Source organism: Phalangium opilio, unplaced genomic scaffold (assembly GCF_054372755.1).
Source record: "Phalangium opilio isolate 3A_F unplaced genomic scaffold, DU_Popi_V2 ptg000225l_1, whole genome shotgun sequence".
In the NCBI taxonomy this organism is placed as follows: domain Eukaryota; kingdom Metazoa; phylum Arthropoda; class Arachnida; order Opiliones; family Phalangiidae; genus Phalangium; species Phalangium opilio.
Genome location: NW_028324219.1, coordinates 1,472,090 through 1,485,900, shown reverse-complemented (window position 1 = coordinate 1,485,900; position 13,811 = coordinate 1,472,090). Strand labels below are relative to the sequence as shown.

The 13,811-nt window shown below is 44.5% G+C and overlaps 22 non-coding genes across 22 annotated transcripts; all 22 read right to left on the bottom strand.

Annotated features, from left to right (window-relative positions):
* Window positions 1-431: 431 nt before the first annotated feature.
* Window positions 432-503, bottom strand: TRNAP-CGG (transfer RNA proline (anticodon CGG)). The gene has a single exon. It is a non-coding gene; the product is annotated as a tRNA-Pro (tRNA).
* Window positions 504-1,066: 563 nt separating this feature from the next.
* TRNAP-CGG (transfer RNA proline (anticodon CGG)) lies at window positions 1,067-1,140 on the bottom strand. Its single transcript has one exon. It is a non-coding gene; the product is annotated as a tRNA-Pro (tRNA).
* Window positions 1,141-1,385: 245 nt separating this feature from the next.
* TRNAP-CGG (transfer RNA proline (anticodon CGG)) lies at window positions 1,386-1,457 on the bottom strand. The gene has a single exon. It is a non-coding gene; the product is annotated as a tRNA-Pro (tRNA).
* A 1,200-nt stretch (window positions 1,458-2,657) lies between these two features.
* TRNAP-CGG (transfer RNA proline (anticodon CGG)) lies at window positions 2,658-2,729 on the bottom strand. Its single transcript has one exon. It is a non-coding gene; the product is annotated as a tRNA-Pro (tRNA).
* Window positions 2,730-3,783: 1,054 nt separating this feature from the next.
* Window positions 3,784-3,855, bottom strand: TRNAP-CGG (transfer RNA proline (anticodon CGG)). Its single transcript has one exon. It is a non-coding gene; the product is annotated as a tRNA-Pro (tRNA).
* Window positions 3,856-4,420: 565 nt separating this feature from the next.
* Window positions 4,421-4,492, bottom strand: TRNAP-CGG (transfer RNA proline (anticodon CGG)). The gene has a single exon. It is a non-coding gene; the product is annotated as a tRNA-Pro (tRNA).
* Window positions 4,493-4,737: 245 nt separating this feature from the next.
* Window positions 4,738-4,809, bottom strand: TRNAP-CGG (transfer RNA proline (anticodon CGG)). The gene has a single exon. It is a non-coding gene; the product is annotated as a tRNA-Pro (tRNA).
* Window positions 4,810-5,525: 716 nt separating this feature from the next.
* TRNAP-CGG (transfer RNA proline (anticodon CGG)) lies at window positions 5,526-5,597 on the bottom strand. Its single transcript has one exon. It is a non-coding gene; the product is annotated as a tRNA-Pro (tRNA).
* A 565-nt stretch (window positions 5,598-6,162) lies between these two features.
* Window positions 6,163-6,234, bottom strand: TRNAP-CGG (transfer RNA proline (anticodon CGG)). Its single transcript has one exon. It is a non-coding gene; the product is annotated as a tRNA-Pro (tRNA).
* Window positions 6,235-6,479: 245 nt separating this feature from the next.
* Window positions 6,480-6,551, bottom strand: TRNAP-CGG (transfer RNA proline (anticodon CGG)). The gene has a single exon. It is a non-coding gene; the product is annotated as a tRNA-Pro (tRNA).
* A 1,051-nt stretch (window positions 6,552-7,602) lies between these two features.
* On the bottom strand, window positions 7,603-7,674 carry TRNAP-CGG (transfer RNA proline (anticodon CGG)). Its single transcript has one exon. It is a non-coding gene; the product is annotated as a tRNA-Pro (tRNA).
* A 565-nt stretch (window positions 7,675-8,239) lies between these two features.
* On the bottom strand, window positions 8,240-8,311 carry TRNAP-CGG (transfer RNA proline (anticodon CGG)). Its single transcript has one exon. It is a non-coding gene; the product is annotated as a tRNA-Pro (tRNA).
* A 245-nt stretch (window positions 8,312-8,556) lies between these two features.
* TRNAT-CGU (transfer RNA threonine (anticodon CGU)) lies at window positions 8,557-8,628 on the bottom strand. The gene has a single exon. It is a non-coding gene; the product is annotated as a tRNA-Thr (tRNA).
* A 251-nt stretch (window positions 8,629-8,879) lies between these two features.
* TRNAP-CGG (transfer RNA proline (anticodon CGG)) lies at window positions 8,880-8,951 on the bottom strand. The gene has a single exon. It is a non-coding gene; the product is annotated as a tRNA-Pro (tRNA).
* Window positions 8,952-10,002: 1,051 nt separating this feature from the next.
* TRNAP-CGG (transfer RNA proline (anticodon CGG)) lies at window positions 10,003-10,074 on the bottom strand. The gene has a single exon. It is a non-coding gene; the product is annotated as a tRNA-Pro (tRNA).
* Window positions 10,075-10,639: 565 nt separating this feature from the next.
* On the bottom strand, window positions 10,640-10,711 carry TRNAP-CGG (transfer RNA proline (anticodon CGG)). Its single transcript has one exon. It is a non-coding gene; the product is annotated as a tRNA-Pro (tRNA).
* A 245-nt stretch (window positions 10,712-10,956) lies between these two features.
* Window positions 10,957-11,028, bottom strand: TRNAT-CGU (transfer RNA threonine (anticodon CGU)). The gene has a single exon. It is a non-coding gene; the product is annotated as a tRNA-Thr (tRNA).
* A 251-nt stretch (window positions 11,029-11,279) lies between these two features.
* On the bottom strand, window positions 11,280-11,351 carry TRNAP-CGG (transfer RNA proline (anticodon CGG)). The gene has a single exon. It is a non-coding gene; the product is annotated as a tRNA-Pro (tRNA).
* A 1,051-nt stretch (window positions 11,352-12,402) lies between these two features.
* TRNAP-CGG (transfer RNA proline (anticodon CGG)) lies at window positions 12,403-12,474 on the bottom strand. Its single transcript has one exon. It is a non-coding gene; the product is annotated as a tRNA-Pro (tRNA).
* Window positions 12,475-13,038: 564 nt separating this feature from the next.
* Window positions 13,039-13,110, bottom strand: TRNAP-CGG (transfer RNA proline (anticodon CGG)). The gene has a single exon. It is a non-coding gene; the product is annotated as a tRNA-Pro (tRNA).
* An 84-nt stretch (window positions 13,111-13,194) lies between these two features.
* Window positions 13,195-13,266, bottom strand: TRNAP-CGG (transfer RNA proline (anticodon CGG)). Its single transcript has one exon. It is a non-coding gene; the product is annotated as a tRNA-Pro (tRNA).
* Window positions 13,267-13,671: 405 nt separating this feature from the next.
* TRNAP-CGG (transfer RNA proline (anticodon CGG)) lies at window positions 13,672-13,744 on the bottom strand. The gene has a single exon. It is a non-coding gene; the product is annotated as a tRNA-Pro (tRNA).
* Between the last annotated feature and the right edge of the window lie 67 nt (window positions 13,745-13,811).

The window sequence follows — 13,811 nt, the reverse complement described above, 5'->3', positions numbered from 1 at the left end:
ATAGCCCTAAACCAACGACCCATATATGTACCTAAAACAAGCTGAACTCATTGGTCTACCCTATAATTAGTTGCATTTAAATATTCACTAAATTACTTCTTCAAAAATTCGGGTCCGGCCGGGATTTGAACCCGAGACCACTCGCACCCGAAGCGAGTATCATACCCCTAGACCAACGTACCATGAATTCAGCAGAAACAAGCTCAACTCCAAGACCTACCCTGTAATTAGTTGCAATTAAATATTCACTAAATTTCTTCTGCAAAATATCGGGTCCGTCCGGGATTTGATCCCGGGACTCCTCGCACCCTAATCGAGTATCATAGCCTTAAACCAACGACCCATATATGTACCTGAAACAAGCTGAACTCATTGGTCTACCCTGTGATTAGTTGCATTTAAATATTAACCAAATTACTTCTGCATAACTCGGGTCCGTCCGGGATTTGAACCCGGGACCACTCGCACCCGAAGCTAGTATCATACCCCTAGACCAACGGACCTGCATGACACTGAATCATGCTAAACTCATAGGCCTACAATTTTACCATTTGTGTTTAAATAGTCAATTTCTTCTGCAAAAACTCGGGTCCGTCCGGGATTTGAACCCGGGATCACTTGCACCCAAAGCGAGTATGATATCCCTAGACCAACGGACCTGCATGACACTGAAACATGCTAAACTCATAGGCCTACAATTTAACTAGTTGCAATATAATAGTCACTAAATTACTTCTGCAAAACCCGGCTCCGTCCGGGATTTGAACCCCGGACCACTTGCACCCGAAGCGAGTATCATACCCCTAGACCAACGGACCATGAATTCAGCTGAAACAAGCTCAACTCCAAGACCTACCCTGTAATTAGTTGCAATTAAATATTCACTAAATTTCTTCTGCATAAAGTCGGGCCCATCCGGGATTTTAACACGCGACCACTCGCACCCGAAGCGAGCATCACACCACTAGACTAACGGACCATATACGCAGCTGAAACAAGCTCCACTCCAAGGCCTACCCTGTAATTAGTTGCATTTAAATATTCTCTAAATAACTTCTGCGAAAATTCGGGTCCGTCCGGGATTTGAACCCGGGACCACTCGCACCCGAAGCGAGTATCATACCCCTAGACCAACGGACGTGCATGACACTGAAACATAATAAAATCATATGCCTACAATTTTACCATTTGTGTTTAAATAGTCAATTTCTTCTGCAAAAACTCGGGTCCGTCCGGGATTTGAACCCGGGACCACTCGCACCCAAAGCGAGTATGATACCCCTAGACCAACAGACCATGTATGTAAGTGAAACAAGCTCAACTCGTAAGACTTCCCTGTAATTAGTTGCAATTAAATATTCACGAAATTACTTCTGCAAAATATCGGGTCCGTCCGGGATTTGAACCCGGGACCACTCGCACCCGAAGCGAGTATCATACCCCTAGACCAACGGACCATGAATTCAGCTGAAACAAGCTCAACTCCAAGACCTACCCTGTAATTAGTTGCAATTAAATATTCACTAAATTACTTCTGCAAAATATCGGGGCGTCCGGGATTTGATCCCGGGACCCCTCGCACCCGAAGCGACTATCATACCCCTAGACCAACGGACCTGCATGACACTGAAACATGCTAAACTCATAGGCCTATAATTTAACTAGTTGCATTTTAATAGTCACTAATTTACTTCTGCAAAACTCGGCTCCGTCCGGGAATTGAACCCGGGACCCCTCGCAGCCTAAGCGAGTATCATAGCCCTAAACCAACGATCCATATATGTACATGAAACAACCTGAACTCATTGGTCTACCCTATAATTAGTTGCAATGAAATATTCACAAAATTACTTCTGCAAAATATCGGGGCGTCCGATATTTGATCCCGGGACCCCTCGCACCCGAAGCGACTATCATACCCCTAGACCAACGGACCATGTATGTAACTGAAACAAGCTCAACTCGTAAGACTACCCTGTCAATAGTTGCATTTAAATATTCACTAAATTACTTCTGCAAAAAATTCGGATCCGTCCGGGATCCCTCGCAACCTAAGCGAGTATCATAGCCCTAAACCAACGACCCATATATGTACCTAAAACAAGCTGAACTCATTGGTCTACCCTATTATTAGTTGCATTTAAATATTCACTAAATTACTTCTTCAAAAATTCGGGTCCGGCCGGGATTTGAACCCGAGACCACTCGCACCCGAAGCGATTATCATACCCCTAGACCAACGTACCATGAATTCAGCAGAAACAAGGTCAACTCCAAGACCTACCCTGTAATTAGTTGCAATTAAATATTCACTAAATTACTTCTGCAAAATATCGGGGCGTCCGGGATTTGATCCCGGAACCCCTCGCACCCGAAGCGACTATCATACCCCTAGACCAACGGACCATGTATGTAACTGAAACAAGCTCAACTCGTAAGACTACCCTGTCAATAGTTGCATTTAAATATTCACTAAATTACTTCTGCAAAAAATTCGGCGCCGTCCGGGAATTGAACCCGGGACCCCTCGCAGCCTAAGCGAGTATCATAGCCCTAGACCAACAGACCATGTATGTAAGTGAAACAAGCTCAACTCGTAAGACTACCCTGTAATTAGTTGCAATTAAATATTCACGAAATTACTTCTGCAAAATATCGGGTCCGTCCGGGATTTGAACCCGGGACCACTCGCACCCGAAGCGAGTATCATACCCCTAGACCAACGGACCATGAATTAAGCTGAAACAAGCTCAACTCCAAGACCTACCCTGTAATTAGTTGCAATTAAATATTCACTAAATTACTTCTGCAAAATATCGGAGCGTCCGGGATTTGATCCCGGGACCCCTCGCACCCGAAGCGACTATCATACCCCTAGACCAACGGACCATGTATGTAACTGAAACAAGCTCAACTCGTAAGACTACCCTGTCAATAGTTGCATTTAAATATTCACTAAATTACTTCTGCAAAAAATTCGGATCCGTCCGGGATTTGAAACCGGGATCCCTCGCAACCTAAGCGAGTATCATAGCCCTAAACCAACGACCCATATATGTACCTAAAACAAGCTGAACTCATTGGTCTACCCTATAATTAGTTGCATTTAAATATTCACTAAATTACTTCTTCAAAAATTCGGGTCCGGCCGGGATTTGAACCCGAGACCACTAGCACCCGAAGCGAGTATCATACCCCTAGACCAACGTACCATGAATTCAGCAGAAACAAGCTCAACTCCAAGACCTACCCTGTAATTAGTTGCAATTAAATATTCACTAAATGTCTTCTGCAAAATATCGGGTCCGTCCGGGATTTGATCCCGGGACTCCTCGCACCCTAATCGAGTATCATAGCCTTAATCCAACGACCCATATATGTACCTGAAACAAGCTGAACTCATTGGTCTACCCTATAATTAGTTGCATTTAAATATTCACTAAATTACTTCTTCAAAAATTCGGGTCCGGCCGGGATTTGAACCCGAGACCACTCGCACCCGAAGCGAGTATCATACCCCTAGACCAACGTACCATGAATTCAGCAGAAACAAGGTCAACTCCAAGACCTACCCTGTAATTAGTTGCAATTAAATATTCACTAAATTTCTTCTGCAAAATATCGGGTCCGTCCGGGATTTGATCCCGGGACTCCTCGCACCCTAATCGAGTATCATAGCCTTAAACCAACGACCCATATATGTACCTGAAACAAGCTGAACTCATTGGTCTACCCTGTGATTAGTTGCATTTAAATATTAACCAAATTACTTCTGCATAACTCGGGTCCGTCCGGGATTTGAACCCGGGACCACTCGCACCCGAAGCTAGTATCATACCTCTAGACCAACGGACCTGCATGACACTGAATCATGCTAAACTCATAGGCCTACAATTTTACCATTTGTGTTTAAATAGTCAATTTCTTCTGCAAAAACTCGGGTCCGTCCGGGATTTGAACCCGGGATCACTTGCACCCAAAGCGAGTATGATATCCCTAGACCAACGGACCTGCATGACACTGAAACATGCTAAACTCATAGGCCTACAATTTAACTAGTTGCAATATAATAGTCACTAAATTACTTCTGCAAAACCCGGCTCCGTCCGGGATTTGAACCCCGGACCACTTGCACCCGAAGCGTGTATCATACCCCTAGACCAACGGACCATGAATTCAGCTGAAACAAGCTCAACTCCAAGACCTACCCTGTAATTAGTTGCAATTAAATATTCACTAAATTTCTTCTGCATAAAGTCGGGCCCATCCGGGATTTTAACACGCGACCACTCGCACCCGAAGCGAGCATCACACCACTAGACTAACGGACCATATACGCAGCTGAAACAAGCTCCACTCCAAGGCCTACCCTGTAATTAGTTGCATTTAAATATTCTCTAAATAACTTCTGCGAAAATTCGGGTCCGTCCGGGATTTGAACCCGGGACCACTCGCACCCGAAGCGAGTATCATACCCCTAGACCAACGGACCTGCATGACACTGAAACATAATAAAATCATATGCCTACAATTTTACCATTTGTGTTTAAATAGTCAATTTCTTCTGCAAAAACTCGGGTCCGTCCGGGATTTGAACCCGGGACCACTCGCACCCAAAGCGAGTATGATACCCCTAGACCAACAGACCATGTATGTAAGTGAAACAAGCTCAACTCGTAAGACTTCCCTGTAATTAGTTGCAATTAAATATTCACGAAATTACTTCTGCAAAATATCGGGTCCGTCCGGGATTTGAACCCGGGACCACTCGCACCCGAAGCGAGTATCATACCCCTAAACCAACGGACCATGAATTCAGCTGAAACAAGCTCAACTCCAAGACCTACCCTGTAATTAGTTGCAATTAAATATTCACTAAATTACTTCTGCAAAATATCGGGGCGTCCGGGATTTGATCCCGGGACCCCTCGCACCCGAAGCGACTATCATACCCCTAGACCAACGGACCTGCATGACACTGAAACATGCTAAACTCATAGGCCTATAATTTAACTAGTTGCATTTTAATAGTCACTAATTTACTTCTGCAAAACTCGGCTCCGTCCGGGAATTGAACCCGGGACCCCTCGCAGCCTAAGCGAGTATCATAGCCCTAAACCAACGATCCATATATGTACATGAAACAACCTGAACTCATTGGTCTACCCTATAATTAGTTGCAATGAAATATTCACAAAATTACTTCTGCAAAATATCGGGGCGTCCGGGATTTGATCCCGGGACCCCTCGCACCCGAAGCGACTATCATACCCCTAGACCAACGGACCATGTATGTAACTGAAACAAGCTCAACTCGTAAGACTACCCTGTCAATAGTTGCATTTAAATATTCACTAAATTACTTCTGCAAAAAATTCGGATCCGTCCGGGATCCCTCGCAACCTAAGCGAGTATCATAGCCTTAAACCAACGACCCATATATGTACCTGAAACAAGCTGAACTCATTGGTCTACCCTGTGATTAGTTGCATTTAAATATTAACCAAATTACTTCTGCATAACTCGGGTCCGTCCGGGATTTGAACCCGGGACCACTCGCACCCGAAGCTAGTATCATACCCCTAGACCAACGGACCTGCATGACACTGAATCATGCTAAACTCATAGGCCTACAATTTTACCATTTGTGTTTAAATAGTCAATTTCTTCTGCAAAAACTCGGGTCCGTCCGGGATTTGAACCCGGGATCACTTGCACCCAAAGCGAGTATGATACCCCTAGACCAACGGACCTGCATGACACTGAAACATGCTAAACTCATAGGCCTACAATTTAACTAGTTGCAATATAATAGTCACTAAATTACTTCTGCAAAACCCAGCTCCGTCCGGGATTTGAACCCCGGACCACTTGCACCCGAAGCGAGTATCATACCCCTAGACTAACGGACCATAAATTCAGCTGAAACAAGCTCAACTCCAAGACCTACCCTGTAATTAGTTGCAATTAAATATTCACTAAATTTCTTCTGCATAAAGTCGGGCCCATCCGGGATTTTAACACGCGACCACTCGCACCCGAAGCGAGCATCACACCACTAGACTAACGGACCATATACGCAGCTGAAACAAGCTCCACTCCAAGGCCTACCCTGTAATTAGTTGCATTTAAATATTCTCTAAATAACTTCTGCGAAAATTCGGGTCCGTCCGGGATTTGAACCCGGGACCACTCGCACCCGAAGCGAGTATCATACCCCTAGACCAACGGACCTGCATGACACTGAAACATAATAAACTCATATGCCTTCAATTTTACCATTTGTGTTTAAATAGTCAATTTCTTCTGCAAAAACTCGGGTCCGTCCGGGATTTGAACCCGGGACCACTCGCACCCAAAGCGAGTATGATACCCCTAGACCAACAGACCATGTATGTAAGTGAAACAAGCTAAACTCGTAAGACTTCCCTGTAATTAGTTGCAATTAAATATTCACGAAATTACTTCTGCAAAATATCGGGTCCGTCCGGGATTTGAACCCGGAACCGCTCGCACCCGAAGCGAGTATCATACCCCTAGACCAACGGACCATGAATTCAGCTGAAACAAGCTCAACTCCAAGACCTACCCTGTAATTAGTTGCAATTAAATATTCACTAAATTACTTCTGCAAAATATGGGGGCGTCCGGGATTTGATCCCGGGACCCCTCGCACCCGAAGCGAGTATCATACCCCTAGACCAACGGACCTGCATGACACTGAAACATGCTAAACTCATAGGCCTATAATTTAACTAGTTGCATTTTAATAGTCACTAATTTACTTCTGCAAAACTCGGCTCCGTCCGGGATTTGAACCCGGGACCCCTCGCACCCTAAGCGAGTATCATAGCCCTAAACCAACGATCCATATATGTACATGAAACAACCTGAACTCATTGGTCTACCCTATAATTAGTTGCAATGAAATATTCACAAAATTACTTCTGCAAAATATCGGGGCGTCCGGGATTTGATCCCGGGACCCCTCGCACCCGAAGCGACTATCATACCCCTAGACCAACGGACCATGTATGTAACTGAAACAAGCTCAACTCGTAAGACTACCCTGTCAATAGTTGCATTTAAATATTCACTAAATTACTTCTGCAAAAAATTCGGATCCGTCCGGGATTTGAAACCGGGATCCCTCGCAACCTAAGCGAGTATCATAGCCCTAAACCAACGACCCATATATGTACCTAAAACAAGCTGAACTCATTGGTCTACCCTATAATTAGTTGCATTTAAATATTCACTAAATTACTTCTTCAAAAATTCGGGTCCGGCCGGGATTTGAACCCGAGACCACTCGCACCCGAAGCGAGTATCATACCCCTAGACCAACGTACCATGAATTCAGCAGAAACAAGCTCAACTCCAAGACCTACCCTGTAATTAGTTGCAATTAAATATTCACTAAATTTCTTCTGCAAAATATCGGGTCCGTCCGGGATTTGATCCCGGGACTCCTCGCACCCTAATCGAGTATCATAGCCATAAACCAACGACCCATATATGTACCTGAAACAAGCTGAACTCATTGGTCTACCCTGTGATTAGTTGCATTTAAATATTAACCAAATTACTTCTGCATAACTCGGGTCCGTCCGGGATTTGAACCCGGGACCACTCGCACCCGAAGCTAGTATCATACCCCTAGACCAACGGACCTGCATGACACTGAATCATGCTAAACTCATAGGCCTACAATTTTACCATTTGTGTTTAAATAGTCAATTTCTTCTGCAAAAACTCGGGTCCGTCCGGGATTTGAACCCGGGATCACTTGCACCCAAAGCGAGTATGATACCCCTAGACCAACGGACCTGCATGACACTGAAACATGCTAAACTCATAGGCCTACAATTTAACTAGTTGCAATATAATAGTCACTAAATTACTTCTGCAAAACCCAGCTCCGTCCGGGATTTGAACCCCGGACCACTTGCACCCGAAGCGAGTAACATACCCCTAGACCAACGGACCATGAATTCAGCTGAAACAAGCTCAACTCCAAGACCTACCCTGTAATTAGTTGCAATTAAATATTCACTAAATTTCTTTTGCATAAAGTCGGGCCCATCCGGGATTTTAACACGCGACCACTCGCACCCGAAGCGAGCATCACACCACTAGACTAACGGACCATATACGCAGCTGAAACAAGATCCACTCCAAGGCCTACCCTGTAATTAGTTGCATTTAAATATTCTCTAAATAACTTCTGCGAAAATTCGGGTCCGTCCGGGATTTGAACCCGGGACCACTCGCACCCGAAGCGAGTATCATACCCCTAGACCAACGGACCTGCATGACACTGAAACATAATAAACTCATATGCCTACAATTTTACCATTTGTGTTTAAATAGTCAATTTCTTCTGCAAAAACTCGGGTCCGTCCGGGATTTGAACCCGGGACCACTCGCACCCAAAGCGAGTATGATACCGCTAGACCAACAGACCATGTATGTAAGTGAAACAAGCTCAACTCGTAAGACTTCCCTGTAATTAGTTGCAATTAAATATTCACGAAATTACTTCTGCAAAATATCGGGTCCGTCCGGGATTTGAACCCGGGACCACTCGCACACGAAGCGAGTATCATACCCCTAGACCAACGGACCATGAATTCAGCTGAAACAAGCTCAACTCCAAGACCTACCCTGTAATTAGTTGCATTTAAATATTCACTAAATTACTTCTGAAAAAAATTCGGATCCGTCCGGGATTTGAAACCGGGATCCCTCGCAACCTAAGCGAGTATCATAGCCCTAAACCAACGACCCATATATGTACCTAAAACAAGCTGAACTCATTGGTCTACCCTATTATTAGTTGCATTTAAATATTCACTAAATTACTTCTTCAAAAATTCGGGTCCGTCCGGGATTTGAACCCGGGACCACTCGCACCCGAAGCGAGAATCATACCCCTAGACCAACGGACCATGAATTCAGCTGAAACAAGCTCAACTGTAAGACCTACCCTGTAATTAGTTGCAATTAAATATTCACTAAATTACTTCTGCAAAATATGGGGGCGTCCGGGATTTGATCCCGGGACCCCTCGCACCCGAAGCGAGTATCATACCCCTAGACCAACGGACCTGCATGACACTGAAACATTCTAAACTCATAGGCCTATAATTTAACTAGTTGCATTTTAATAGTCACTAATTTACTTCTGCAAAACTCGGCTCCGTCCGGGATTTGAACCCGGGACCCCTCGCACCCTAAGCGAGTATCATAGCCCTAAACCAACGATCCATATATGTACATGAAACAACCTGAACTCATTGGTCTACCCTGTAATTAGTTGCAATGAAATATTCACAAAATTACTTTTGCAAAATATCGGGGCGTCCGGGATTTGATCCCGGGACCCCTCGCAACCGAAGCGACTATCATACCCCTAGACCAACGGACCATGTATGTAACTGAAACAAGCTCAACTCGTAAGACTACCCTGTCAATAGTTGCATTTAAATATTCACTAAATTACTTCTGCAAAAAATTCGGATCCGTCCGGGATTTGAAACCGGGATCCCTCGCAACCTAAGCGAGTATCATAGCCCTAAACCAACGACCCATATATGTACCTAAAACAAGCTGAACTCATTGGTCTACCCTATAATTAGTTGCATTTAAATATTCACTAAATTACTTCTTCAAAAATTCGGGTCCGGCCGGGATTTGAACCCGAGACCACTCGCACCCGAAGCGAGTATCATACCCCTAGACCAACGTACCATGAATTCAGCAGAAACAAGCTCAACTCCAAGACCTACCCTGTAATTAGTTGCAATTAAATATTCACTAAATTTCTTCTGCAAAATATCGGGTCCGTCCGGGATTTGATCCCGGGACTCCTCGCACCCTAATCGAGTATCATAGCCATAAACCAACGACCCATATATGTACCTGAAACAAGCTGAACTCATTGGTCTACCCTGTGATTAGTTGCATTTAAATATTAACCAAATTACTTCTGCATAACTCGGGTCCGTCCGGGATTTGAACCCGGGACCACTCGCACCCGAAGCTAGTATCATACCCCTAGACCAACGGACCTGCATGACACTGAATCATGCTAAACTCATAGGCCTACAATTTTACCATTTGTGTTTAAATAGTCAATTTCTTCTGCAAAAACTCGGGTCCGTCCGGGATTTGAACCCGGGATCACTTGCACCCAAAGCGAGTATGATACCCCTAGACCAACGGACCTGCATGACACTGAAACATGCTAAACTCATAGGCCTACAATTTAACTAGTTGCAATATAATAGTCACTAAATTACTTCTGCAAAACCCAGCTCCGTCCGGGATTTGAACCCCGGACCACTTGCACCCGAAGCGAGTATCATACCCCTAGACCAACGGACCATGAATTCAGCTGAAACAAGCTCAACTCCAAGACCTACCCTGTAATTAGTTGCAATTAAATATTCACTAAATTTCTTTTGCATAAAGTCGGGCCCATCCGGGATTTTAACACGCGACCACTCGCACCCGAAGCGAGCATCACACCACTAGACTAACGGACCATATACGCAGCTGAAACAAGATCCACTCCAAGGCCTACCCTGTAATTAGTTGCATTTAAATATTCTCTAAATAACTTCTGCGAAAATTCGGGTCCGTCCGGGATTTGAACCCGGGACCACTCGCACCCGAAGCGAGTATCATACCCCTAGACCAACGGACCTGCATGACACTGAAACATAATAAACTCATATGCCTACAATTTTACCATTTGTGTTTAAATAGTCAATTTCTTCTGCAAAAACTCGGGTCCGTCCGGGATTTGAACCCGGGACCACTCGCACCCAAAGCGAGTATGATACCGCTAGACCAACAGACCATGTATGTAAGTGAAACAAGCTCAACTCGTAAGACTTCCCTGTAATTAGTTGCAATTAAATATTCACGAAATTACTTCTGCAAAATATCGGGTCCGTCCGGGATTTGAACCCGGGACCACTCGCACACGAAGCGAGTATCATACCCCTAGACCAACGGACCATGAATTCAGCTGAAACAAGCTCAACTCCAAGACCTACCCTGTAATTAGTTGCATTTAAATATTCACTAAATTACTTCTGAAAAAAATTCGGATCCGTCCGGGATTTGAAACCGGGATCCCTCGCAACCTAAGCGAGTATCATAGCCCTAAACCAACGACCCATATATGTACCTAAAACAAGCTGAACTCATTGGTCTACCCTATTATTAGTTGCATTTAAATATTCACTAAATTACTTCTTCAAAAATTCGGGTCCGTCCGGGATTTGAACCCGGGACCACTCGCACCCGAAGCGAGAATCATACCCCTAGACCAACGGACCATGAATTCAGCTGAAACAAGCTCAACTGTAAGACCTACCCTGTAATTAGTTGCAATTAAATATTCACTAAATTACTTCTGCAAAATATGGGGGCGTCCGGGATTTGATCCCGGGACCCCTCGCACCCGAAGCGAGTATCATACCCCTAGACCAACGGACCTGCATGACACTGAAACATTCTAAACTCATAGGCCTATAATTTAACTAGTTGCATTTTAATAGTCACTAATTTACTTCTGCAAAACTCGGCTCCGTCCGGGATTTGAACCCGGGACCCCTCGCACCCTAAGCGAGTATCATAGCCCTAAACCAACGATCCATATATGTACATGAAACAACCTGAACTCATTGGTCTACCCTGTAATTAGTTGCAATGAAATATTCACAAAATTACTTTTGCAAAATATCGGGGCGTCCGGGATTTGATCCCGGGACCCCTCGCAACCGAAGCGACTATCATACCCCTAGACCAACGGACCATGTATGTAACTGAAACAAGCTCAACTCGTAAGACTACCCTGTCAATAGTTGCATTTAAATATTCACTAAATTACTTCTGCAAAAAATTCGGATCCGTCCGGGATTTGAAACCGGGATCCCTCGCAACCTAAGCGAGTATCATAGCCCTAAACCAACGACCCATATATGTACCTAAAACAAGCTGAACTCATTGGTCTACCCTATAATTAGTTGCATTTAAATATTCACTAAATAACTTCTTCAAAAATTCGGGTCCGGCCGGGATTTGAACCCGAGACCACTCGCACCCGAAGCGAGTATCATACCCCTAGACCAACGTACCATGAATTCAGCAGAAACAAGCTCAACTCCAAGACCTACCCTGTAATTAGTTGCAATTAAATATTCACTAAATTTCTTCTGCAAAATATCGGGTCCGTCTGGGATTTGATCCCGGGACTCCTCGCACCCTAATCGAGTATCATAGCCTTAAACCAACGACCCATATATGTACCTGAAACAAGCTGAACTCATTGGTCTACCCTGTGATTAGTTGCATTTAAATATTCACCAAATTACTTCTGCATAACTCGGGTCCGTCCGGGATTTGAACCCGGGACCACTCGCACCCGAAGCTAGTATCATACCCCTAGACCAACGGACCTGCATGACACTGAATCATGCTAAACTCATAGGCCTACAATTTTACCATTTGTGTTTAAATAGTCAATTTCTTCTGCAAAAACTCGGGTCCGTCCGGGATTTGAACCCGGGATCACTTGCACCCAAAGCGAGTATGATACCCCTAGACCAACGGCCCTGCATGACACTGAAACATGCTAAACTCATAGGCCTACAATTTAACTAGTTGCAATATAATAGTCACTAAATTACTTCTGCAAAACCCGGCTCCGTCCGGGATTTGAACCCCGGACCACTTGCACCCGAAGCGAGTATCATACCCCTAGACCAACGGACCATGAATTCAGCAGAAACAAGCTCAACTCCAAGACCTACCCTGTAATTAGTTGCAATTAAATATTCACTAAATTTCTTCTGCAAAATATCGGGTCCGTCTGGGATTTGATCCCGGGACTCCTCGCACCCTAATCGAGTATCATAGCCTTAAACCAACGACCCATATATGTACCTGAAACAAGCTGAACTCATTGGTCTACCCTGTGATTAGTTGCATTTAAAAATTAACCAAATTACTTCTGCATAACTCGGGTCCGTCCGGGATTTGAACCCGGGACCACTCGCACCCGAAGCTAGTATCATACCCCTAGACCAACGGACCTGCATGACACTGAATCATGCTAAACTCATAGGCCTACAATTTTACCATTTGTGTTTAAATAGTCAATTTCTTCTGCAAAAACTCGGGTCCGTCCGGGATTTGAACCCGGGACCACTCGCACCCGAAGCTAGTATCATACCCCTAGACCAACGGACCTGCATGACACTGAATCATGCTAAACTCATAGGCCTACAATTTTACCATTTGTGTTTAAATAGTCAATTTCTTCTGCAAAAACTAGGGTCCGTCCGGGATTTGAACCCCGGACCACTTGCACCCGAAGCGAGTATCATACCCCTAGACCAACGGACCATGAATTCAGCTGAAACAAGCTCAACTCCAAGACCTACCCTGTAATTAGTTGCAATTAAATATTCACTAAATTTCTTCTGCATAAAGTCGGGCCCATCCGGGATTTTAACACGCGACCACTCGCACCCGAAGCGAGCATCACACCACTAGACTAACGGACCATATACGCAGCTGAAACAAGCTCCACTCCAAGGCCTACCCTGTAATTAGTTGCATTTAAATATTCTCTAAATAACTTCTGCGAAAATTCGGGTCCGTCCGGGATTTGAACCCGGGACCACTCGCACCCGAAGCGAGTATCATACCCCTAGACCAACGGATCTGCATGACACTGAAACATAATAAACTCATATGCCTACAATTTTACCATTTGTGTTTAAATAGTCAAT